The 26,493-nt window shown below is 39.9% G+C and overlaps 1 non-coding gene across 1 annotated transcript; it reads right to left on the bottom strand.

The window, feature by feature from the left end:
- Positions 1 to 12,492: 12,492 nt before the first annotated feature.
- LOC118902893 lies at positions 12,493 to 12,603 on the bottom strand. Its single transcript, XR_005021614.1, has one exon. It is a non-coding gene; the product is annotated as a U6 spliceosomal RNA (small nuclear RNA).
- Between the last annotated feature and the right edge of the window lie 13,890 nt (positions 12,604 to 26,493).

The raw sequence follows: 26,493 nt of genomic DNA, 5'->3' as shown, positions 1-26,493 counted from the left end.
GACCCCATCTCACCAATCAATATGTCATATAGAAAGAAATCAGCGAGTGACATAGAGAAAATCAGGACATTTTCCCTTCAATACTGCCCTCCTTTCAGGGTTTAGGGTGCAGGCTTCTCAAGAAAAGCAAAGAAAAGATGACTAAGTATTCCCCCCAAAGCTAATTTTGTGAAAATTTATCATAATGCTTTTATGTTACTTGTGTTCTTAAAAAAAAAAGAAATTCTATTGTTTTGCCACAGTACTTTCCAAAATTAATAGATTACACAAGATCATTTGGCCATTTTCTCTCTTCCGCAGTGAAAGTCACTAACAATTATAATGATAGCATGAGCCATCTGTTCTATTGACTTGATAGAAAGTCATTGTAGGATGTGCAAATTTTATCATGTATATCACTTCAGGTGTGCATCTGAGTATTTCTCTGGTGAGAACGCTTGTTTGTTTAAGGGCAGCTAAGATGACCCTGAGGAATACTGGCCTACATAGAAACACTGGAGGAAGCTTTCTTCCAAGGTTCCTTCGTGCATGGATTCACCCGCCACATGCCAGTCCGTGCTCAAAGCACTGGAGCAACAGGCAAGGCCCTGTTCTCATAGCCTTTCATTCTGGAAGGTGGTTATAGTCAATAAGCAAAAGAAATACATAAGCAAGATAAGTTTATGTAGTGATGAGTACAGTGGAAAACAGTAAATCCACTTGATGTAATAGCGGAAATCAACTGGAGACAGGATAAGGGGAGGAATTTGGAGTAAGTAACCAAGAAAGGCTCTCTAAGGAGAAACCATTTGGGCTGAGAACTAAATTGAAAGGAGCCAGCCAGACCTGAAAGGGAGCACATTAAAGGTCATAAGACACCAAGGTCTAGAAATGAGAAGCTATTTTAGTTTCAGTTTTAAAGACCAGCCTATTTTATTCCAAGAGAATTGCTCTATAAGATGTTACCATAGAGTGAAACAGCTTACTGCTTTGTAAATAACACATGGTAAACCCGTGGGAAATGGCAGACCACTAATGATGAATTCTGTGGTGCTGATCTGTGATGAGGGATGAATGAGTGAACACATACCCACTGCCTACTAAATACCAGACTCTGATAATGGTTGCTTTATACTCTGTTTCCTGTGAACAAATACATTCATCGTTCATTCAGCAAATTTGTATCGAGTCTTCTGTGTGTCAGGCACTGTACATGGCATTTGATTCAATTGTGAACCTGATACAGTACTCCCAACAGGGCACTTGCGCTTGACTGAGGGAAACTGGCAATTAAACAAGCAATTGTGATATAGCTTGATCAGTGCCATCAAATGAGTAAAACAGGTACTACAGGTGCACAGAGAGTTGCTCTTAGGCTACTTGGGGAAGAGGGTCAAGAAGGTCTTCCTAGATGAAGTGACACTTAAGCAAGGTTTTACAGATGTGCTGGATATAGCCCGGCCAGGTGCCTAGAGAAAAAAAGAGGTTAGGGAATTATAAGTTCTTCTCCAGGTCTGGAGCCATAGAAGGTAAGAAAAATTGTTAAGAGATAAGACTGTAGGATCAGCAGTGGCAGATCAAACAGAGCCCTATATGCTGAGCCAAGGCTTTATGTGCAGGCAAGATGGAACCACTAAAGAGCTTTAAGCAGGGGATTGACATGACAGACTTGTGAGTTTAAAAAAAAAAATCTCTCTAGCTTCAATGTGGAGATTCCAAGCTGGGGAGGAAGAAAAGCAGGTTGAACACAAAGTGAACATAACCCATTCAAGCAGTATGCTATGAAAACTTGAAAGCCTCCATTGAGCTGGATTTCTGCTCAAATCTCACAGTGCATTGCTTTAAATGAGCTTAATCCTTACTTATAAAGTTCGCTCACATTTTTAATACTCAGATGGTGAATTTAATCACATGAGGTTGCATTGTATTACTGACTTCATGTATTTTGAAATGTGCATTTTTCACTGAGTCAGCACGGCCATATCGTTTAGCTGAGGAAAACGTGTCAGTCTTTATGCCCCTCAAAACTTCCATTAACACGCATGGCATCAGATTTTTCTAGGTGATGTAAAATTAAATCATGACTCTTTGCAATGTATTCTAATCAGCAACTCCATTAATTGTTTTCAAATGGTAATCAACTCGGCTCCAAATGAACAGTTTCATATTCAGCTTGCTCCATGAATTCTATGAATGCGTTTACCATTACAAGTTATAATTATATTACTTTCAGAAGTCATTTACATCAATTGAACAAACTATGAAAAATTCTAAAAATCTCATGTGACAGTGCAATTAAACAATATGAACTGCAAGACTCTACTTCACACCAAAAAATTTATTTATGATGTATTTTCTGAGAAATGATATTTTTGGAACAAATATAGACATTGGTCAGGTTAAGACTTTATGACATTAAATTATGGAGCACCAAGCAAAATGATCAGATAACACACTATATTTTGTTATATGCAAAATCAAATACACCTCGAACAGAAAGAAAACTTCTCTTTTAATACGGAGGCAGGTGGAAATGTTTACAGCAGAAAGACTGCTTGGGAAAAGCGAATTATAATTTTACAACACCTGCTATGTGCCAGGCACTGCACTACGGACTTTATGTATCTTGACCTATGTCATCTATTTCATCTGAATACACAGAAGAACCCATCTTGCTCAAATCAGAATCCTTCAATTTCAGGTAGTTAGGTAGTTATAAAAGACACCACAACAGAGGGCAGACAGCAGAAGCAAGAAAAACTACAATCCTGCAGCCTGTGGAACAAAAACCACATTCACAGAAAGATAGACAAGATGAAAAGGCAGAGGGCTATGTACCAGATGAAGGAACAAGATAAAACCCCAGAAACACAACTAAATGAAGTGGAGATAGGCAACCTTCCAGAAAAAGAATTCAGAATAATGATAGTGAAGATGATCCAGGACCTCAGAAAAACAATGGAGGCAAAGATAGAGAAGATGCAAGAAATGTTTAACAAAGACCTAGAAGAATTAAAGAACAAACAAACTGAGATGAACAATACAATAACTGAAATGAAAACTACACTAGAAGGAACCAATAGCAGAATAACTGAGGCAGAAGAACGGATAAGTGACCTGGAAGACAGAATACTGGAATTCACTGCTGCAGAACAGACTAAAGAAAAAAGAATGAAGAGAAATGAAGACAGCCTAAGAGACCTCTGGGACAACATTAAACGCAACAAAATTCACATTACAGGGGTCCCAGAAGGAGAAGAGAGAGAGAAAGGACCTGAGAAAATATCTGAAGAGATTATAGTCGAAAACTTCCCTAACATGGGAAAGGAAATAGCCACCCAAGTCCAGGAAGCACAGCGAGTCCCATACAGGATAAACCCAAGGAGAAACACAGGGAGACACATAGTAATACAATTGGCAAAAATTAAAGACAAAGAAAAATTATTGAAAGCAGCAAGGGAAAAACGAAAAACAACATACAAGGGAACTCCCATAAGGTTAACAGTTGATTTCTCAGCAGAAACTCTACAAGCCAGAAGGGAGTGGCATGATATACTTAAAGTGATGAAAGGGAAGAACCTACAACCAAGATTACTCTACCCAGCAAGGATCTCATTCAGATTCGATGGAGAAACCAGAAGCTTCACAGACAAGCAAAAGCTAGGAGAATTCAGCACCACCAAACCAGCTCTACAACAAATGCTAAAGGAGCTTCTCTAAGTGGGAAACACAAGAGAAGAAAAGGACCTACACAAACAAACTCAAAACAATTAAGAAAATGGTCATAGGAACATACATATCGATAATTACCTTAAACGTGAAAGGATTAAATGCTCCAACCAAAAGACACAGGCTTGCTGAATGGATACAAAAACAAGACCCATATATATGCTGTCTACAAGAGACCCACTTCAGACCTAGGGACACCTACAGACTGAAAGTGAGGGGATGGAAAAAGATATTCCATGCAAATGGAAATCAAAAGAAAGCTGGAGTAGCTATACTCATATCAGATAAAATAGACTTTAAAATAAAGAATGTTACAAGAGACAAGGAAGGACACTACATAATGATCAAGGGATCAATCCAAGAAGAAGATATAAAAATTATAAACATATATGCACCCAACATAGGAGCACCTCAATACATAAGGCAACTGCTAACAGCTATAAAAGAGGAAATCGAAAGTAACACAATAACAGTGGGGGACTTTAACACTTCACTTACACCAATGGACAGATCATCCAAACAGAAAATTAATAAGGAAAAACAAGCTTTAAATGACACAACAGACCAGAGAGATTTAATTGATATTTATAGTACCTTCCATCCAAAAACAGCAGATTACACTTTCTTCTCAAGTGCACACAGAAAATTCTCCAGGATAGATCACATCTTGGGTCACAAATCAAGCCTCAGTTAATTTAAGAAAACTGAAATCATATCAAGCATCTTTTCTGACCACAACACTATGAGATTAGAAATGAATTACAGGGAAAAAACCATAAAAAACACAAACACATGGAGGCTAAACAATGCGTTACTAAATAACCAAGAGATCACTGGAGAAATCAAAGAGGAAATCAAAAAATATCTAGAGACAAATGACAATGAAAACACGACAATCCAAACCTATGGAATGCAGCAAAAGCAGTTCTGAGAGGGAAGTTTATAGCTATACAAGCCTACCTCAAGAAACAAGAAAAATCTCAAGTAAACAACCTAACCGTACACTTAAAGGAACTAGAGAAAGAAGAACAAACAAAACCCAAAGTTAGCAGAAGGAAAGAAATCATAAAGATCAGAGCAGAAATAAATGAAATAGAAACAAAGAAAACAATAGCAAAGATCAATAAAACTAAAAGCTGGTTCTTTGAGAAGATAAACAAAATTGATAAACCATTAGCCAGACTCATCAAGAAAAAGAGGGAGAGGACTCAAATCAATAAAATTAGAAATGAAAAAGGAGAAGTTACAACAGACAATGCAGAAATACAAAGCATCCTAAGAGACTACTACAAGCAACTCTATGCCAATAAAATGGACAACCTGGAAGAAATGGACAAATTCTTACAAAGGTATAACCTTCCAAGACTGAACCAGGAAGAAACAGAAAATATGAACAGACCAATCACAAGCACTGAAATTGAAAGTGTGATTAAAAATCTTCCAACAAACAAAAGTCCAGGACCAGATGGCTTCACAGGTGAATTCTATCAAACATTTAGAGAACAGATAACACCCATCCTTCTCAAACTCTTCCAAAAAATTGCAGAGGAAGGAACACTCCCAAACTCATTCTATGAGGCCACCATCACCCTGATACCAAAACCAGACAAAGATACTACAAAAAAAGAAAATGAAACACCAATATCACTGATGAATATAGATGCAAAAATCCTCAACAAAATACCAGCAAACAGAATCCAACAACACATTAAAAGGATCATACACCATGATCAAGTGGGATTTATCCCAGGGATGCAAGGATTCTTCAAGATACGCAAGTCAATCAATGTGATACACCATATTAACAAATTGAAGAATAAAAACCATATGATCATCTCAATAGATGCAGAAAAAGCTTTTGACAAAATTCAACACCCATTTATGATAAAAACTCTCCAGAAAGTGGGCATACAGGGAACCTACCTCAACATAATAAAGGCCATATATGACAAACCCACGGCAAACATCGTTCTCAATGGTGAAAAACTGAAAGCATTTCCTCTAAGATCAGGAACGAGACAAGGATGTCCACTCTCACCACTATTATTCAACATAGTTTTGGAAGTCCTCACCACCGGAATCAGAGAAGAAAAAGAAATAAAAGGAATGCAAATTGGAAAAGAAGAAGTAAAACTGTCACTGTTTGCAGATGACATGATACTATGCATAGAGAATCCTTAAAATGTCACCAGAAAACTACTAGAGTTAATCAATGAATTTGGTAAAGTTGCAGGATACAAAATTAATGCACAGAAATCTCTTGCATTCCTATACACTAATGATGAAAAATCTGAAAGAGAAATTATGGAAACACTCCCATTTACCATTGCAACAAAAGGAATAAAATACCTAGGAATAAACTTACCTATGGAGACAAAAGACCTGTATGCAGAAAACTATAAGACACTGATGAAAGAAATTAAAGATGATACCAACAGATGGAAAGATATACCATGTTCTTGGATTGGAAGAATCAATATTGTGAAAATGACTATACTACCCAAAGCAACTACAGATTCAATGTAATCGCTATCAAATTACCAATGGCATTTTTTTATGGAAGTAGAACAAATCATCTTAAAATTTGTATGGAGACACAAAAAACCCCGAATAGTCAAAGCAGTCTTGAGGAAAAAAAACGGAGCTGGAGGAATCAGACTCCCTGACTTCAGACTATACTACAAAGCTATAGTAATCAAGTCAATATGGTACTGGCACAAAAACAGAAATATAGGTCAATGGAACAAGATAGATAGCCCAGAGATAAACCCACGCACCTATGGTCAACTAATCTATGACAAAGGAGGCAAAGATATACAATGGAGAAAAGACAGTCTCTTCAATAAGTGGTGCTGGGAAAACTGGACAGCTACATGTAAAAGAATGAAATTAGAACACTCCCTAACACCATACACAAAAATAAACTCAAAATGGATTCGAGACCTAAATTTAAGACTGGACACTATAAAACTCTTAGAGGAAAACATAGGAAGAACACTCTTTGACATAAATCACAGCAAGAGCTTTTTTGATCCACCTCCTAGAGTAATGGAAATAAAAACAGAAATAAACAAATGGGACCTAATGAAACTTCAAAGCTTTTGCACAGCAAAGGAAACCATAAACAAGATGAAAAGACAACCCTCAGAATGGGAGAAAATATTTGCAAACGAATCAACAGACAAAGGATTAATCTGCAAAATATATAAACAGCTCATTCAGCTCAATATTAAAGAAACAAACACCCCAATCCAAAAATGGGCAGAAGACCTAAATAGACATTTCTCCAAAGAAGACATACAGATGGCCAAGAAGCACATGAAAAGCTGCTCAACATCGCTAATTATTAGAGAAATGCAAATCAAAACTATAATGAGGTATCACCTCACACCAGTCAGAATGGGAATCATCAGAAAATCTACAAACAACAAATGCTGGAGAGGGTGTGGAGAAGAGGGAACCCTCTTGCACTGTTGGTGGGAATGTAAATTGATACAGCCACTATGGAGAACAGAATGGAGGTTCCTTAAAAAACTAAAAATAGAATTACCATATGATCCTGCAATTCCACTACTGGGCATATACCCAGAGAAAACCATAATTCAAAAAGACACATGCACGCTAATGTTCATTGCAGCACTATTTACAATAGCCAGGTCATGGAAGCAACCTAAATGCCCATCGACAGACGAATGGATAAAGAAGATGTGGTACATATATACAATGGAATATTACTCAGCCATAAAAAGGAACGAAATTGAGTCATTTGTTGAGACGTGGATGAATCTAGAGACTGTCATACAGAGTGAAGTAAGTCAGAAAGAGAAAAACAAATACCGTATATTAACTCATGTATGTGGAATCTAGAAAAATGGTACAGATGAGCCGGTTTGCAGGGCAGAAGTTGAGATACAGATGTAGAGAACAAACATATGGACACCAAGGGGCAAAAACCGCGGTGGGGTGGGGATGGTGGTGCGTTGAATTGGGCAATTGGGATTGACATGTATACACTGATGTGTATAAGATTGATGACTAATAAGAACCTGCAGTATAAACAAACAAACAAACAAACAAAAAAACAACTGATACTAAACTTTCTTTGGGTTATTTGTATGGAAATATGTTAATATAAATGTTTCAGACATTACATGAAATTTCTAAAAATCTTATATGTTCTGGTATAATTTTATAAGTCATAATTCTAGTTATTACTTTAAAATGTATATCTCAGAAATAACTAAATTTCCTTGTCAATTGCATTATTATGAACTTTCATCAAATCTTTAACCGTGGTCATTTTTAAGTCTTTTGTCATTTACAGACAGTTCTGGGTGTACTCTGATGCTTTTGCAAAAATGTTCCTATAAAAGGGTTTCATCTGTAAGGAATTCATGGAAAAGACTCTGACAAGTACAGGTTTCTGGTAACTGACTATACTGCTGAACTGAATGAATAAGCATTTTCAGAACTCTGATGGAAAACTGATGAATTCATAAAAGTGCTAACAAAAGATCAAGATGAAAAAAAAATTAATTACATGGGATTGAGTGAACTGATGAGGATTATAATTTTTGTGACTTTCTGTTTGAATAAAAAAAAAAATCCCACAAGGACTCAGAGGCAAAAAATATACAAATCAATTTTCACTGCAAAGTAAAGGAGCTGTTACAGTGGAGGATTACTGGACTGAATGCCAATATTATGACATAGTATGAGTGTGTTTCGTGTTTGGTAATTGCCATCATTGTTGCTTTTGTTGTGGTCATCCATTTACAATGCTTGGTGTCAGTTTATTTATCTCTTGTAAAAATAAAATATAGTGTGTGTGTGTGTGAAAAAAAAAAGAAAAAAGAGACCACAACATTATTTCAATTATCCGCTGCTACATAACACACCACCTCCAAACTTTAGGAGCTTAAAAGAGCAACCACCATTATCTTTCACGATTCTGTGTGCTGACCAGGCAGTTCCGCCGCTGTGGGGGGCACTGGGTCAGCAGGAAGGTCTACAGTGGCCTTGCTCACATGGCAGGGAGTTGCTGCTGACTGCTTGCTGGGAGCTCAGATAGGGGTGTTGGCCAGAGGCCTTGATTCTTCTCTATGGAGGCCTCTCTACATGGTTGCTTAGACTTCTTCACAGTATAGAAATTGTGTTTCAGGAAAGGGAATTCAAAGAGCGAGCATTCCAAGAATATAAACCCACCATGCAACACTTTGGGGGTAGGTAGTATAATGCCCCCTACAAAGATACCCATGCTCTAATCCTCAAAACCTGTGAATATGTTATCTTACATGGCAAAAGAGACTGTGCAGATGTGATTAAGTTAAGGTGAGATGGAAGATTAGCCTGGGTTATCCAAATGGCCCTAATGTAATCACAAGAGTCCTTATAAGAAGGAGGCAAGAGTAAGGGAAAATTGATAATGTTATACTGATGGCTTTGAAAATGGAGGAAGGGGCCACAAGCCAAGGAATGCAGGGAGCCTCTAGTGCTGGACAAGGCAAGGAAATAGATTCTCCCCTAGAGCCTCCAGAAGGAATGTGGTCCTGCTGACACCTTGATTTTTGGCCCAGTGAGACTTCTGACCTACAAAATTATAAGATAATAAGTCTGTTTTAAGCCAGTAAATTTGTGTAATTTGTTAAAAAATCTATAGGAAACAAATACATTTGCCAAGCCTCTGTTATTATTCCCTTTGTTAATATCCCGTGGCTAAAGCCCAGAGTCACTGGACTAAATTCATGGAGGCATGATTCACTGTAATGGTCCACTACGAAAGTAACATCCAACACAAGTACCGTTGCCTTCCAAATATTTTCTTTTTTTTTTTTCCTCTTGCTCTACTGTTTTAAATTTTAAACACAGATAAAACTCCAAGTCATCACATAAAATGACATAGTCGAAGTCATTCAATCACTATGCTTTCATTGTTTATTTTGAATCCTCTATTTAAAGGCAAGAATATGTCATACCACAGGGACTGCAGATATAATAGCGTCCTAAGTGAACTGGTATGATTCTTTCTTCTTTTTTTTTTTAACTGGTATGATTCTGAACCCTCATGAACTTGTTCTTGAAGTGAATGTGTATAGATGGGTCCACAGATGCCTGAGACCAACTGTACAACTGGGAGTCAATGTCCCATTCTGCAAGTCAAGGTCCATGTAGGATACAAAATTTACTAAGTGATAATTAACAACAAGGTGCTAATTTCCAAATATTTTCTGATTTAGTTTTCTGTTGCTACTGTAACAAAGTACCACAAACTTGGTGACTTAGCGCAACACAACTTTATTATCTCAGTTTCTGTAGGGTGTAAGTCTCACATGGGGTTTGCCAAGGTAAAATCAAGGTGTTGGCAGGGCTGCACTCCTTACCTAGATGTCTGGGGAAGAATCCAGTTCCGAGCTCATTCTTCTTGTTGGCCGGGTTCAGTTCCTTGGGGTTGTAAGACTAAGGTCCCCATTTCCCTATAGGCTGTCAACCAGGGGTGGTCCTTAGCTCTGAAAGCTTCTCTTCAGTCCTCACATGTGACCCCTTAGATCTCAGAATGACTGACAGTGCATAGAATCCTTCTCACACTTGGCATTCTCTGGCTTTTCCTTCTGCTGCATCTTCCTCTAGCTGGAGAAAGTTCTCTGCTTTTAAGGGATCATGTGATTAGACTGGGCCCACCCATGATCATCTCCCTATCTTAATATCTATAACCTGAATTACATCTGCAAAGCTCTTTTTGCCATGTAATATAACATATTCACAGGTTCCAGAGATTAGGGCACAGACGTTTTCAAGGTCATTATTCTGCCTACCACAGTTCTCAGCAACCAGAATCTTCATGGCAAAGAGAGGTTAGAAATTCAGCACTGATCTACTCTGTGCTGTCTAGGAATAAGCCCTCAAAGGCACAATTAGCACAGACAAACTCATCATTCTGATCGCTGGCTCTGACAGCATCTCCAGGAGACAATTTATGTGAGATGTTACTCCTCCAAAATTAGTCACAGTTGGGTATTTCATAAACAGCTCTGCTCCATCGTTAAAGGCCAAGGCTTCTCAGAAGAGCGACAATCCTATTTTTCCCAATAACCTCATAAACTGCCCTCCATGACAACTCAAAAATCAACTGATTAAAAATGATCTCACGACATCATACAGTGGACTATGTACCGATGGTTGCATCTTCACACCCCTCTTTACTCTCCAAGGATTTTGGACCTTTTGTTCAGTATTCTGAATCTACTAATGGCTTCTTTATTGATAAAAGCAATGTAGGGGGCTTCCCTGGTGGCGCAGTGGTTGAGAATCTGCCTGCCAATGCAGGGGACAAGGGTTTGAGCCCTGGTCTGGGAAGATCCCACATGCCACGGAGCAACTAGGCCCGTGAGCCACAACTACTGAGCCTGTGCGTCTGGAGCTTGTGCTCCGCAACAAGAGGGGCCGCGATAGTGAGAGGCCCGCACACCGCGATGAAGAGTGGCCCCCGCTTGCCGCAACTGGAGAAAGCCCTCGCACAGAAACGAAGACCCAACACAGCCAAAAATAAATAAATAAATAAATAAAATTTTTTTAAAAAGCAATGTAATTAGAGCATCTGGGGTGAATGTGGTTATCCTATGTTATAAACATCAGAAATGCCTCTTACTTATAGATACATAGATACATAGAATGTCTCTTACATACAAAGAGGGATCGGTAGGTAGAGGCAAAAAGTACACTTTCAAAAATCCAAACGCCTACTGATTCATCTCAAAATATTAATTTTTAAAATATTGTATTGGATATTTAAGGATAACCTTGAAAAACAAAGCCATAACAATTAAGCTAAGGAAGGTTGAGATAGCCCAAGTTAGTGAGGAGAGTTTTAGCCTAACATTTTTATTAATTGTTATTCAACTAGAAGAGAAATATATGACTGAGCTGGTGGAAGGAAAGGACACTTTACACTCACTTTTTATCCACGATGCAAAGTTAAATTCTGTTCCTCCAGGGAAAACTTCAGGGCACTGTCCCTGCCACCACCAGTGATAGAGACAGCTTGGGAAACATTAGAACCACCCAGGAAGAAGTAAGTTTAGAAGTTTTTAGTCTAACTTTATACAGTGAGGTGGGAGGGAGCCTCCTTCTGGTCAACTAAATAGAAGAGAATTTTGTTTTGCTCAGAAAGTTCTTCTTTGCCTATTTTACAGCTGAAATTGCAACCAGCTTCTCTTACTGAAAAAGTTTCTGCCGTATTAATACAAGAAAAGCAAAGAAAATGATCACTCTGCACTACCTCAGCAGAAATGTGCCCAAACATACATGCACTTCAAAGTAAAGGAAGTTCTGCACTATTTCAATTACTAGATAATCATTTTACACAACAGTCAAAGTCCAAAGAAAACACAGCCTACACATATGTTCTCAAATTATGAGTAGATTTAGGACAAATCTTATAAGCTAAGTAACTTGAAAGTGAATTTTTTTTTCCCCCACTAGCTATCTATTTTACATTTGGTAGTGTATATATGTCCATGCCACTCTCTCACTTTGTCCCAGCTTACCCTTCCCCCTTCCCGTGCCCTCAAGTCCATTCTCTACGTCTGCATCTTTATTCCTGTCCTGCCCTTAGGTTCTTCGGAACCTTTTTTTTTTTTTTTTTTTAGATTCCCTACATATGTGTTAGCATACGGTATTTGTTTTTCTCTGACTTGAAAGTGAATTTTTTAAATGACCTTTTCTTTTATTAAAATATTCATTCATTAATTTAATGTAGCCTAGATGTAGACTTCTAATATATTTTTTAAAAATATGGACTGCTTCCCAAATTTGCATGTCATCCTTGCACAAGGGCCATGCTAATCTTCAGTGTAAAATATATTCCAATCTCAGTATATGTGCTGCCAAAGCGAGCACTAGACTTCTAATATTTATTATAATAAATGTACTGTAGGAGCATAAATCCCGATTCATATATTTTAATTTACAAATATATCAATTTGATAGATGGAGTCATTTTTCTGTCCAATCACATTAAATTACATCCATAGCCAAATCTCTGAAGTAAATTATGAACTCATTCAGGAAACAGCCTGCCAAGAGAGTATTTAGCACACAGTAGGCAGTCGAAAAATAATGAAAATAATAAACATATATTCTATCAAGGTGTACATAGTATAGATTTTCAACCACATGTAAACTCTCCAATTGAAATGTTAACAACAGTCATTAATCCCTCATCCAACACACCTGAGAGTTGCTTCCCCTTCCATTAATTGAAATGCATTCTGGAGACAGACATTAATAATAATCTAGCTTACTATGAAAGTAAAGCAATGTTACCACCAATGTACTCTGAGACCATATAATAATGATTTTAGAGTCACTGCATTCCTTGTTCCCTCAGTTTATGCTGATATTGAATTGCCTGTCGTAATGTAGAAATAATCACTTGTCAAGAAAAATCAGGGAGGGTGAGGTTCAGATGAGTCCTTTCCCATAATCTGGGAAGGCTTCCTAAATTCTCATTCATGGATATTGAATGGGGGGGGGGTCCCTTACTATATACTGTGCTAGGCATTGGGTATACAGAAGTGAAGAGATGTGGTTCCTGTCCTCAAGAAGCTTATAATCTAGTAGACAGAAGTTTAAGCTCATACGTGCAACAAAGTATTATACGAAGTGCCGAGGGACAAAGAATGAAAACACAAATGAGGGAGTTGTCGGTTCAGAGTTAGGTCTATGGGAGAAAACCTGGAAAAAGTGCTCCCATCATACCTGAGCACATTAGTTCCCTGCTGTAAAAGGCATCTGAATGTCTCCACCTTCCTGTGAGAGTGGTAGGAAATGTTAAAGAAAATTAAATGCAGGAAAAGAAGGCCTGAGACAACTTGAGAAGGACTCAAGATCAAAGCATGGTTTGCCACAGGACATATATTAACCAACACGCATAAATTTTCAAAAGCCAAAAGCAAATAGAAGAATCTAAGTTCCTACGGGGTGCTGCACGTGGGCACCGCTATGCACACGTGATATCCTGCCTTATACTGTAGATATATTTTCACTTTGGTTTTCATTCACCAGCCTTGGAAATAATCAAGGGTTGGGGGGCTGACTCACCAGGGCCAAAGCCTCCCCCATTTTCCCCAGCCAGTATTCTAAAAAGATTTGCATGCCTATAGAAAAAGGATTCCTGGACGTATGTTTCAAAGTCCCAAATTATCTGAGTTCAAGGGCCCGGTGAGCTCCCTGTCCCACTCCCACCTCCCAGAAGGCTACCCCCAGCCAGGTCTGACCACTAGCATGTGGACATGTCATCCCCAGCAAGGATTATGTCTCATACTTCTTTCTTGGTATCCTCCTTAGCTCCTGCCACAGTGTCCTGCAAGTAGCTCATTAGACGATTGATAATAATGATGATAACAAACACAGAAACTCTCCAAAGATGACCAGAATGGTAAAACCACAAGATTTTTCCATGTGTTAGAAGTTCTGTGAAAAGTGTGGTTGGTGGACAGGATAGCCTACTAAATACGTTCTATTTATCTTCTATTCCCATTCTCTCTTCCCGACAGTATCGCAGATGATAGCGGGTAGGCTGACATATGTGTTCTTTATTTACGCTGCCCGTGAAGAAACACGGATGCTCCTTTTGGTACCAAATAAGGCATTTTACCTGCTTAACATAAGTCACCATATGGAGCAGGTTCCACCTGAGGCCTGCCTGGGTGAAGTCCAAGTCATCGTGAGACCTTATGTCCAACTTATCTAGGGTTCTGATTTACCAAGGAATGTCCCAAGGAGCTGCCACAGATGCCAGACCTGTGTTAGTAGAACGAGACACAAGAGCCCTAACCTGTGTCCAATAATCAGAGGGAAGACTTTGATCTCCCTGGGCTGCCACACTTCCGTTGCTCGCATCCCCTTCTGGACCCATAAAGCTCCTATTTGTTGCAAGAGCATTTATTTGGAAAATTAAGGGACAAAGGGCTTGTTTGCTTTAATAAAAGCTAAGAACAAGCTCACTAACTGATGGGAAGTTTTATTTGACTCCTGGGTCAGTGGTTTAATTTTACATATGTTCTCATAAATGTAACCGCAGTGTTTTGTGCAAGGATCATCTTGTAAACTAAATGTGCTGGCAGAGGAAAATCCATTTGTGGCACCCAAGACATTAGGGGAATTGGCAGCCATGGAAAACACCTGAAAAGCTTTCCTCCCCAGCCTCACAGATATCCACCAGAAAAGGAATGCTCTTGCTCCAACACTCTCCTTGCAAGTGGTGAGCTCTTCTGCCAACTGACCACCTCCCGGGTAAATTTTAATATCAGCAAGGAGAAGCTGGAAGTAACACCAGCACTTATCTCAGTGCTGTTGTTTTGAAGAAAAATATTATATGACTTAGTAATCAGTCTCTCATGTCTCTAATGCATTCCTAAACAATGGCAAATGAAGGTAAAACAAATTAAATGGAGAAATTCTCAGGTGTGTGCGTGTGCGTGCACACACATGAGCACATGCGTGGGTTCACATCCTTTGTTTTCAAGTAGCCAAGACTTACATAGTAAAATATACTTATGGGGGACTTCCCTGGTGGCACAGTGGTTAAGAATCCGCCTGCCAATGCAGGGGACACGGGTTCGATCCCTGGTTCGGGAAGATCCCACATGCCACGGAGCAACTAAGCCCATGTGTCACAACTACTGAGCCTGCGATCTAGAGCCCGCGAGTCACAACTACTGAGCCCACGTGCCACAACTACTGAAGCTCGCGCACCTAGAGCCCATGCTCCTCAACAAGAGAAGCCACCACAATGAGAAGCCCACGCACTCCAATGAAGAGTAGCCCCCGCTCGCCACAACTAGAGAAAGCCCAAGAGCAGCAATGAAGACCCAACACAGCCCAATAAATAAATTAATTAATTAATTAATTTAAAAGAATAATAATAAAATATACTTATGGGAACTTTAGAGCCTTGTAATGTTTGCCTCAACCTTACCAGGGACAGAAAATCCATCAGTGCAGACAATCCCCATCTGAAGCTGCTGCTATTAAATGTTGGTGGTGTCATGAAATTGACTCAAGACAGCCTCTTCATTTTTTGTAAGCAATCCTGGCACTGGGGTTCCCTAATGTGGTGATCAAAGGGTTACAATAAGACTCAATGGCTGAAGCTACCATTCGTGATTAGGACCTACCAGATGACACTGTAACAGGTATATTATCTTTAACCCCTTTCCCATACTGCTGAAATCTTATGGGACATAAATTCTTATCCCTGTTTTACAGATCAGGAAATTGGACCTCAGAAAACTTAAGAAGTGGAAAAAATGATACACGAACTTAAATTAGTCTGACTCCATGGTCAAGCTTTTCCTACATACACATAGCCACTGACTTTATATACCTCTAGGACTACAGCCAGCCACCCAACCTTATTTCCAAGAAACCTGCTTTTCCAGGTGGTTAATACTCTTGAGAGACACGTGCTATACTTATACTTCCCAGCTAGAAGTAGACATAGTCATTTACCCAGTCTGCTGAGCTGGGACGAGAGGGCATCCCCCCTCCCACCTGAGATATCAAGGTTTACGGAACATCAGACACTCCTACAAAAGATCTGAGGTTTATCACGTAGTCATTCATTCATTCAACAAATATTTACTGAGGGACTGCTCCATGCCAGGCACTGTATAATGTGCTGGGCTTAATGAGCACAAGATAGCGCCCACCCTCAATACACTCACACTATTAGGGAGACAGACTAGCAGAAGAGCGATTTCTATGCAAAGCGATAAAAGCTACTACCGGAACAAGCAAGAGATTATTGCACCCAGAGCAAGGACAACCACTTGTCATGGCGTGTTTAGAACAATTTCCAGAAGAAAAATAGCATCCAGGCAGAGTCCTAAAGAACAACTTCTGGTGAGCCTGGCCATTGAAGGGAGGTGGTTACGAGTTTTCCAGGCAGAAAGGAAAGGATGTACACGGACCTAAAAGTGAGAGAGAGCCTGCATGTCCCCAAACCTGCAAGCTCTGCCATGTTACGTGAGGGGGCAAAGGGGAGAAAATAATGACACTGGACAAGTGAACACAGGACAGATCGTGAAGGTCCTGGTGAGAAATGTTAGGACTTCATCCTGGAGGGGACAGTTTCCCTAAACAGACAGTTATAACTTAGATCCCCTAGCCATCCAAGTAGAGTCTCAGGGAGCTAAGGACATTGCTCACCTGACCCATCTTGGGAGCAAAACACTACACTTGTAAGGTTTGTCCCCATGTGCTCCTCACTCAGCCCTAAAGAGTGATTGTGGTGTTTTTCCCTCATGCAGTGATGTGATTTTCTAGCAGTCTCATGAATATTCATGACAGAACTAAGGGGACCAAAGCAGGAGAAGGCTGGCTGCTGCCAAAGAGGTTGTCATTCATTCACTGGTCCATTCATTTGTTTGGTCATTCATTTAATCCAGGCAATACAACAATAATGATTTAAATCAGGGGTTGGCAGTCTGCACCTGTTAAGTCAAATGTGACCTACCACCCGTTTTTGTAAATAAAGCTTTATTGGAACATAGCTATATGTGTTCATTTGTGTATTGTCTGTGACTACTTTCATACTACAAGAGCAGAGGTGAGTTGTTGTAACAGACCAAGGGAATATACACTCGGGAGTCAATCACATATGACATCTTTAAAGCCACAGCACTAGATGGAATCCCGGGGGGAAAAAAGTATGTGGAAAGTAGAGAAGGGTCAGACACCAAATTCAGTTGAGGTTTGTGGGCATAAATTTAAAGTTAGACCAGTAAGCACTGTTGCATTTTTTCCAGCTATGTTCAGTTGTGCTGATGCCGGAGTGAAATAGGAAGAAAGCTGAATTTACTGAGGGTTGGAATTTTGCCAGGCAAAAACAGAAGGAGTGGGGCAAGGGAGCTCAATGTGTGTACATGGAAACTATTTAACAACAGACTGAGAAATCTTAACCAGGTAAAGATGGATATTCGCCAGTGAGATGGTAGGAAGGTCAATGGACTGGGGTTCCTAATGGTGTCCAAGAATTACTAGAGCAGAATCATTCTCTACTTACTCACTTACCCTAGAGTAAGTGAACTGGAGAAGTAAGAAGAGGTGGTTAAACAATAGACAGAAATAGTGACATGATAAATTTAGTAAACTAATGACTAAAATCCTTAATGCATGGGGAAAATGATGGAGAAGAAAGCAGATCACTGTAAAAAAAAAAAAAAGGGGGGGAGGTTGTGGGGCAAAGCGGTACAGCCTAATTCCATGTGCTTCAAAGGACTAGAGAGAAAGTGGAATTAAGGGTATAAAAGCAGCCCTGAGGGAAAAGGTAGGCACCTACCCTAAATAACCTCAGTCACAGATAAGCAACTAAGACAGAAATGCTTACACAGTAGAGGCTAAATGTAAATAATGTAAAGAGAGTACCTTATTAGGATAATACTAGCTGCTGTAAGAAACAGATAAAACCCCAAAGCTCAGTGGCTTAACAGAAGTTTATTTCTTACTCAATAAACTCAATAGAAGTTTATCTCTTAGAAGAGGAAGGGCTCTTTTCCATGTAAGTATTCAAAGACTCAAGTTGAGGGAGGCTTTCCCATCTGCAATACGTGGTTTCTAAAGCTGCCAGGGGTGTTGACACGAAGAGGGTAAGAGAGGAGGAGAAAAGCTTTGCATTGTGGGCCAGGCCTGGAAGTGGCCAATATCAGTTTCTCCCATTTAGTAATTTGGCTGGGAATGGGGTCTGTATTCTGTGCCCAGAAATAAAGGGAAATAAATTTGATTCCTTGCAATGGAAGTCTAGGGAACAGTGTAATCAGCATGCTTTGGTGGAACTTTATCAGAAAAAAGAAATCACAGTATAATAAAAAATATCATGGACTCAGAAGAATTTGATTTAAAAACCTATCTTTGTCAAACATATGACCTTAAACAGGTCATGTAAACTTATTAATCCTTATTTATAAAATTGGGATAAATAACAGTTCCCCTGCCTTAAAAGGTACATGAAAATATCAAAATGAGATATGCATTAAAAACATTAAAAAGTCCTATAAACTCTGAAGCACTGCACAAATGTCAGCTAATATTATTATTATTACAACTGAGGACATGACTGCTATCTGCCTCATTCTTGTTAATTTAAATTAACTATATACCGCTATGCAAACTGGCATTATGATTCTGTAAAAAGCTGCTTCAAATACCTACATTCCCTGTCCGAAATTTCTGCATACATGCATATTTCAATACCACCTAAGTCCCAGCTCTTGGCAACCCCAACTTCCCAGGTCCCCATTTTGGTGCCATACTTACCTCTCATTTTCTGCCTATCTCATAATATTGAGACCCAGCTTCCGGATTTCCATCTTGTTTCTGCCCTCTGACACATCTACAGGACACAGATTTGTGTGTGTTAATGCCTGTGTCTTTACAGAGAGTGACCCAGGTGGGCTGCTCCATTTCTGTTCCCTGCCTTTGTGCTTTTGAAGGACCTTTGCATGTAGTTGTGCAGGCTGTATACTGCACAACCCTAGAGGCCATTGTTCATATAGTTGACTGAGTTATTATTACAATGTTCTAGCAGGTGGCAGCAAAGCATTTTGCTCTATCAAGACAATATTCTGCCAGAGAGAAATTATGTGTCTTGAGGAAGAAGCTACTTTTCCTAATCCACACTAAGGTGGCATATGGAATTGCGGTGGTGCCTCATAAGAGGTCTGTTCCTGCCCAAATGTGAAGGAGAGTCACATGTCCTGTCCAGAAAGATTAAGCACAAAACTCAAGAAGATACTGTAGCTAAAAGAACCAGAACTATGTCAGAGCCTTGTCTCTTGCAAACCATAGATGAAAATTATTTACCATTTCCCAATGACATGGAATTGTTGATTGAAAGAATAGTACAACAGTAAAACACGTGTTGAAATTTGTTATACATGTGCCTGTGCTCATTATTGTATAAACCCACGCATAAATTTCCCATTGTAATGCTCTGGTTCTTCAAAGAAAAAACAAACCTTTGTTTCAATGACAAATCAAAATACTCCATTCCATCACAGTTCAAGTGAAAACAAACGAACCCAGTGTCCAGGCTTTTAGGCCCTAGACAGGTGCTTCTTTGTCTTCTGGACCACAATATACACTGAAAAGTCATATAACTGATGCTCAAAGATCCCTCCTGAGTTGGGAACTGCAGCTAAAGTCACATATAGACAATCACAGTAAACAGCAATCAAAATATCCATAACCTAAGAGGAAATTGCCCCAAGGAAAACAAATAAGGAAGATGATGACTTGGCTTCTATCTCAATACATGTTAGAAAACACATGCTTTGGAGGAGCTTCAAGATGGTGGAAGAGTAAGACGTGGAGATCACCTTCCTCCCCACAAATACATCAGAAATACATCTACTTGTGGAACAACTCCTACAGAACACCTACTGAACGCTGGCAGAAGACCTCAGACCTCCCAAAAGGCAAGAAACTCCCCACGTACCTGGGTAGGGCAAAAGAAAAAAGAAAAAACAGAGACAAAAGAATAGGGACAAGACCTGCACCAGTGGGAGGGAGCTGTGAAGGAGGAAAGGTTTCCACACACTAGGAAGCCCCTTCGCGGGCGGAGACTGCGGGTGGCGGAGGGGGGAAGCTTCAGAGCCGCGGAGGAGAGTGCAGCCACAGGGGTGCGGAGGGCAAAGTGGAGAGACTCCCGCACAGAGGCTCGGCGCCGAGCAGCACTCACCAGCCCGAGAGGCTTGTCTGCTCCCCCGCCAGGGCGGGCGGGGGCTGGGAGCTGAGGCTCGGGCTTCGGAGGTCGGATCCCAGGGAGAGGACTGGGGTTGGTGGCGTGAACACAGCCTGAAGGGGGTTAGCGCACCACAGCTAGCCGGGAGGGAGTCCGGGCAAAAGCCTGGAGCTGCCGAAGAGGCAAGAGACTTTTTCTTGCCTCTTTTGTTTCCTGGTACACGAGGAGAGGGGATTAAGAGCGCTGCTTAAAGGAGCTCCAGAGACGGGCGCGAGCTGCGGCTATCAGCGCGGACCCCAGAGACGGGCATGAGACGCTAAGGCTGCTGCTGCAGCCACCAAGAAGCCTGTGTGCAGCACAGGTCACTGTCCACACCGCCCCTCCCGGGAGCCGGTGCAGCCCGCCACGGCCAGGGTCCCGTGATCCAGGGACAACTTCCCCGGGAGAACGCATGGTGCGCCTCAGGCTGCTGCAATGTCACTCCCACCTCTGCCACCGCAGGCTCGCCCCGCATCCGTACCCTTCCCTCCCCCATGCCTGAGTGAGCCAGAGCCCCCTAATCAGCTGCTCCTTTAACCCCATCCTGTCTGAGCGAAGAACAGATGCCCTCAGGTGACCTACACGCAGAGGCGGGTCCAAATCCAAAGCTGAACCCCGGGAGCTGTATGAACAAAGAAGAGAAAGGGAAATCCCTCCCAGCAGCCTCAGGAGCAGCGGATTAAATCTCCACAATCAACTTGATGTACCCTGCATCTGTGGAAAACCTGAATAGACAACGAATCATCCCAAATTGAGGAGGTGGACGTTGGGAGCACTGATATATGTATTTTTTCCCCTTTTTCTCTTTTTGTGAGTGTGTATGTGTATGCTTCTGTCTGTGATTTTGTCTGTATAGCTTTGTTTTACCATTTGTCCTGGGGTTCTGTCTGTCCGTTTTTTGTTTGTTTGTTTGTTTTCTCGGGTTTTTTTTAGTATAGTTTTTAGCACTTGTTATCATTGGTGGATTTATGTTTTGGTTTGGTTGCTCTCTTCCTTCTTTCTCTTTTTTTTATTACTTTAAAAAAATTTCTTAATAACCATTTTTAATTTTTTATTTTAATAACTTTATTTTATTTTATTTTATACTCTTCTTTCTTTCTTTTCTCCCTTTTATTCTGAGTCGTGTGGATTGCAGGCTCTTGGTGCTGTAGCCAGGCGTCAGGGCTGTGCCTCTGCGGTGGGAGAGCCAAGTTCAGGACACTGGTCCACAAGAGACCTCCCAGCTCCACGTAATATCAAATGGCGAAAATCTCCCAGAGATTGCCATCTCAATGCCAAGACCAAGCTCCACTCAACAACCAGCAAGCTACAGTGCTGGACACCCTATGCCAAACAACTAGCAAGACAGGAACACAACCCCATCCATTAGCAGTGAGGCTGCCTAAAATCATAATAAGGCCACAAACACCCCAAAACACACCACCAGACGTGGACCTGCCCACCAGAAAGACAAGATGCAGCTACATCCACCAGAACACAGACACTAGTCCCCTCTACCAGGAAGCCTACACAACCCACTGAACCAACCTTAGCCACTCAGGAAAGACACCAAAAACAATGGGAACTACGAACCTGCAGCCTGCGAAAAGGAGACCCCAAACACAGTAAGTTAAGGAAAAACGGAAGGCAGAGAAACTCACAGCAGATGAAGGAAGGAGCAAGTCAAATACCCACCAGACATAATAAATGAAGAGGAAATAGGGAGTCTACCTGAAAATGAAATCAGAATAATGATAGTAAAGATGATCCAAAATCTTGGAAATACAATGGAGAAAATACAAAAAATGTTTAACAAGGACCTAGAAGAATTAAAGAGCAAACAAGCAGTGATGAACAACACAATAAATGAAATTAAAAATTCTCTAGAAGGGATCAATAACAGAATAACTGAGGCAGAGGAATGGATAAGTGATCTGGAAGATAAAATAGTGGAAATAACTATCGCACAGCAGAATAAAGGAAAAAGAATGAAAAGAATTGAAGACAATCTCAGAGACCTCTGGGACAACATTAAACACACCAACATTCGAATTATAGGGGTCCCAGAACAAGAAGAGAAAAAGAAAGGGACTGAGAAAATATTTGAAGAGATTATAGTTGAAAATTTCCCTAATATGGGAAAGGAAATAGTTAATCAAGTCCAGGAAGCAGCGAGAGTCCCATACAGGATAAATCCAAGGAGAAACACACCAACACACAGATTAACCAAACTATCAAAAATTAAATACAAAGAAAAAATATTAAAAGCAGCAATGGAAAAACAACAAATAACACACAAGGGAATACCCATAAGGTTAACAGCTGATCTTTCAGCAGAAACTCTGCAAGCCAGAAGGGAGTGGCAGGACATATTTAAAGTGATGAAGGAGAAAAACCTACAAGCAAGATTACTCTACCCAGCAAAGATCTCATTCAGATTTGACGGAGAAATTAAAACCTTTACAGACAAGCAAAAGCGAAGAGAATTCAGCACCACCAAACCAGCTTTACAGCAAATGCTAAAGGAACTTCTCTAGGCAGGAAACACAAGATAAGGGAAAGATATACAATAACAAACCCAAAATAATTAAGAAAATGGTAATAGGAACACACATATTGATAACCACCTTAAATGTAAATGGATTAAATGCTCCAACCAAAAGACATAGACTGGCTGAATGGATACAAAAACAAGACCCATATATATGCTGTCTACAAGAGACCCACTTCAGACCTAGGGACACATATAGACTGAAAGTGAGGGGATGGAAAAAGATATTCCATGCAAATGGAAATCAAAAGAATGCTGGAGAAGCAATTCTCGTATCAGACAAAATGGACTTTAAAACAAAGACTACTGTGGTTGAGAGTCTCCCTGCCAGTGCAGGGGACACGGGTTCGAGCCCTGGTCTGGGAAGATCCCACATGCCATGGAGCAGCTGGGCCCGTGAGCCACAATTACTGAGCCTGCGCGTCCGGAGCCTGTGCTCCGCAACAAGAGAGGCCGCGATGGTGAGAGGCCCGCGCACCGCGATGAAGAGTGGCCCCCGCTTGCCGCAACTAGAGAAAGCCCTCCCACAGAAACGAAGACCCAACACAGCCAAAAATAAATAAAAAAAAAAAAAAAAAACAAAGACTAATACAAGAGACAAAGAAGGACACTACACAATGATCAAGGGATCAATCCAAGACGAAGATAAAACAATTGTAAATATTTATGCACCCAACATAGGAGCATCTCAATACATAAGGCAAACACTAACAGCCACTAAAAGGGGAAATTGACAGTAACACAATCATAGAAGGGGACTTTAACACCCCACTTTCACCAACGGACAGATCATCCAAAATGAAAATACATAAGAAAACACAAGCTTTAAATGATACATTAAACAAGATGGACTTAATTGATATTTATAGGACATTCCATCCAAAAACCACAGAATACACATTCTCCTCAAGTGCTCATGGAACATTCCCCAGGATAGATCATATCTTGGGTCACAGATCAAGCCTTGGTAAATTTAAGAAAATTCAAATCGTATCAAGTATCTTTTCCGACCACAACACTATGAGACTAGATATCAATTACAGGAAAAAATATGTAAAAAATACAAACACATGGAGGCTAAACAGTACACTACTTAATAACCAACAGATCACTGAAGAAATCAAAGAGGAAATCAAAAAAAACCTAGAAACAAATGACAATGAAAACAGGACAACCCAAAACGTATGGGATGCAGCAAAAGCAGTTCTAAGAGGGAAGTTTATAGCAACACAATCCTACCTTAAGAAACAAGAAACATCTCAAATAAACAACCTAACCTTACACCTAAGGCAATTAGAGAAAGAAGAACAAAAAAACCCCAAAGTTAGCAGAAGGAAAGAAATCATAAAGATCAGATCAGAACAGAAATAAATGAAAACGAAATGAAGGAAACGATAGCAAAGATCAATAAAACTAAAAGCTGGTTCTTTGAGAAGATAAACAAAATTGATAAACCATTAGCCAGACTCATCAAGAAAAAAAGGGAGAAGACTCAAAGCAACAGAATTAGAAATGAAAAAGGAGAAGTAACAACTGACACTGCAGAAATACACAGGATCATGAGAGATTACTACAAGCAACTCTATGCCAATAAAATGGACAACCTGGAAGAAATGGACAAATTCTTAGAAATGCACAACCTTCCGACACTGAACCTGGAAGAAATAGAAAATATGAACAGACCAATCACAAGCACTGAAATTGAAACTGTGATTAAAAATCTTCCAACAAACAAAAGCCCAGGACCAGACGGCTTCACAGGTGAATTCTATCAAACATTTACAGAAGAGATAACACCTATCCTTCCCAAACTCTTCCAAAATATAGCAGAGGGAGGAACACTCCCAACTCATTCTACAAGGCCACCATCACCCTGATACCAAAACCAGACAAAGATGTCACAAAGAAAGAAAACTACAGGCCAATATCACTGATGAACATAGATGTAAAAATCCTCAAGAAAATACGAGCAAACAGAATCCAACAGCACATTAAAAGGGTCATACACTATGATCAAGTGGGGTTTATCCCAGGAATGCAAGGATTCTTCAATATACGCAAATCAACCAATGTGATACACCATATTAACAAACTGAAGAAGAAAAACCATATGATCATCTCAATAGATGCAGAGAAAGCTTTTGACAAAATTCTACACCCATTTATGATAAAAACCCTCCAGAAAGTAGGCATAGAGGGAACCTTCCTCAACATAATAAAGGCCATATATGACAAACCCACAGCCAACATCGTCCCCAATGGTGAAAAACTGAAATCATTTCCACTAAGATCAGGAACAAGACAAGGTTGCCCACTCTCACCACTATTATTCAAAATAGTTTTGGAAGTTTTAGCCACAGCAATCAGAGAAGAAAGAGAAATAAAAGGAATACAAACTGGAAAAGAAGAAGTAAAGCTGTCACTGTTTGCAGATGACATGATACAATACATAGAGGATCCCAAAGATGCTACCAGAAAACTACTAGAGCTAATCAATGAATTTGGTAAAGTAGCAGGATACAAAATTAATGCTCAGAAATCTCTTGCATTCCTATACACTAATGGTGAAAAATCTGAAAGTGAAATTAAGAAAACACTCCCATTTACCATTGCAACAAAAAGGATAAAATATCTAGGAATAAACCAACCTAAGGAGACAAAAGACCTGTATGCGGAAAACTATAAGACACTGATGAAAGAAATTAAAGATGATACAAACAGATGGAGAGATATACCATGTTCTTGGATTGGAAGAATCAACATTGTGAAAATGACTCTACTACCCAAAGCAGTCTACAGATTCAATGCAATCCCTATCAAACTACCACTGGCATTTTTCACAGAACTAGAACAAAAAATTTCACAATTTGTATGGAAACACAAAAGACCCCGAATAGCCAAAGCAATCTTGAGAAAGAAAAACAGAGCTGGAGGAATCAGGCTCCCTGACTTCAGACTATACTACAAAGCTACAGTAATCAAGACAGTATGGTACTGGCACAAAAACAGAAACATAGATCAATGGAACAGGATAGAAAGCCCAGAGATAAACCCACGCACATATGGTCACCTTATCTTTGATAAAGGAGGGAAGAAAATACAGTGGAGAAAAGACAGCCTCTTTACTAAGTGGTGCTGGGAAAACTGGACAGCTACATGTAAAAGAATGAAATAGAACACTCCCTAACACCATACATAAAAATAAACTCAAAATGGAATAAAGACCTAAATGTAAGGCCAGACACTATCAAACTCTTAGAGGAAAACATAGGCAGAACACTCTATGACATAAATCACAGCAAGATCCTCTTTGACCCACCTCCTAGAGAAATGGAAGTAAGAACAAAAATAAACAAATGGGACCTAATGAAACTTAAAAGCTTTTGCACAGCAAAGGAAACCATAAACAAGACAAAAAGACAACCCTCAGAATGGGAGAAAATATTTGCAAATGAAGCAACTGACAAAGGATTAA

The sequence above is a fragment of the Balaenoptera musculus genome, chromosome 10 (assembly GCF_009873245.2).
Source record: "Balaenoptera musculus isolate JJ_BM4_2016_0621 chromosome 10, mBalMus1.pri.v3, whole genome shotgun sequence".
NCBI lineage: Eukaryota > Metazoa > Chordata > Mammalia > Artiodactyla > Balaenopteridae > Balaenoptera > Balaenoptera musculus.
The sequence above is the reverse complement of the archived record's forward strand: the minus strand, read 5'-3'. Positions and strand labels throughout refer to the sequence as shown.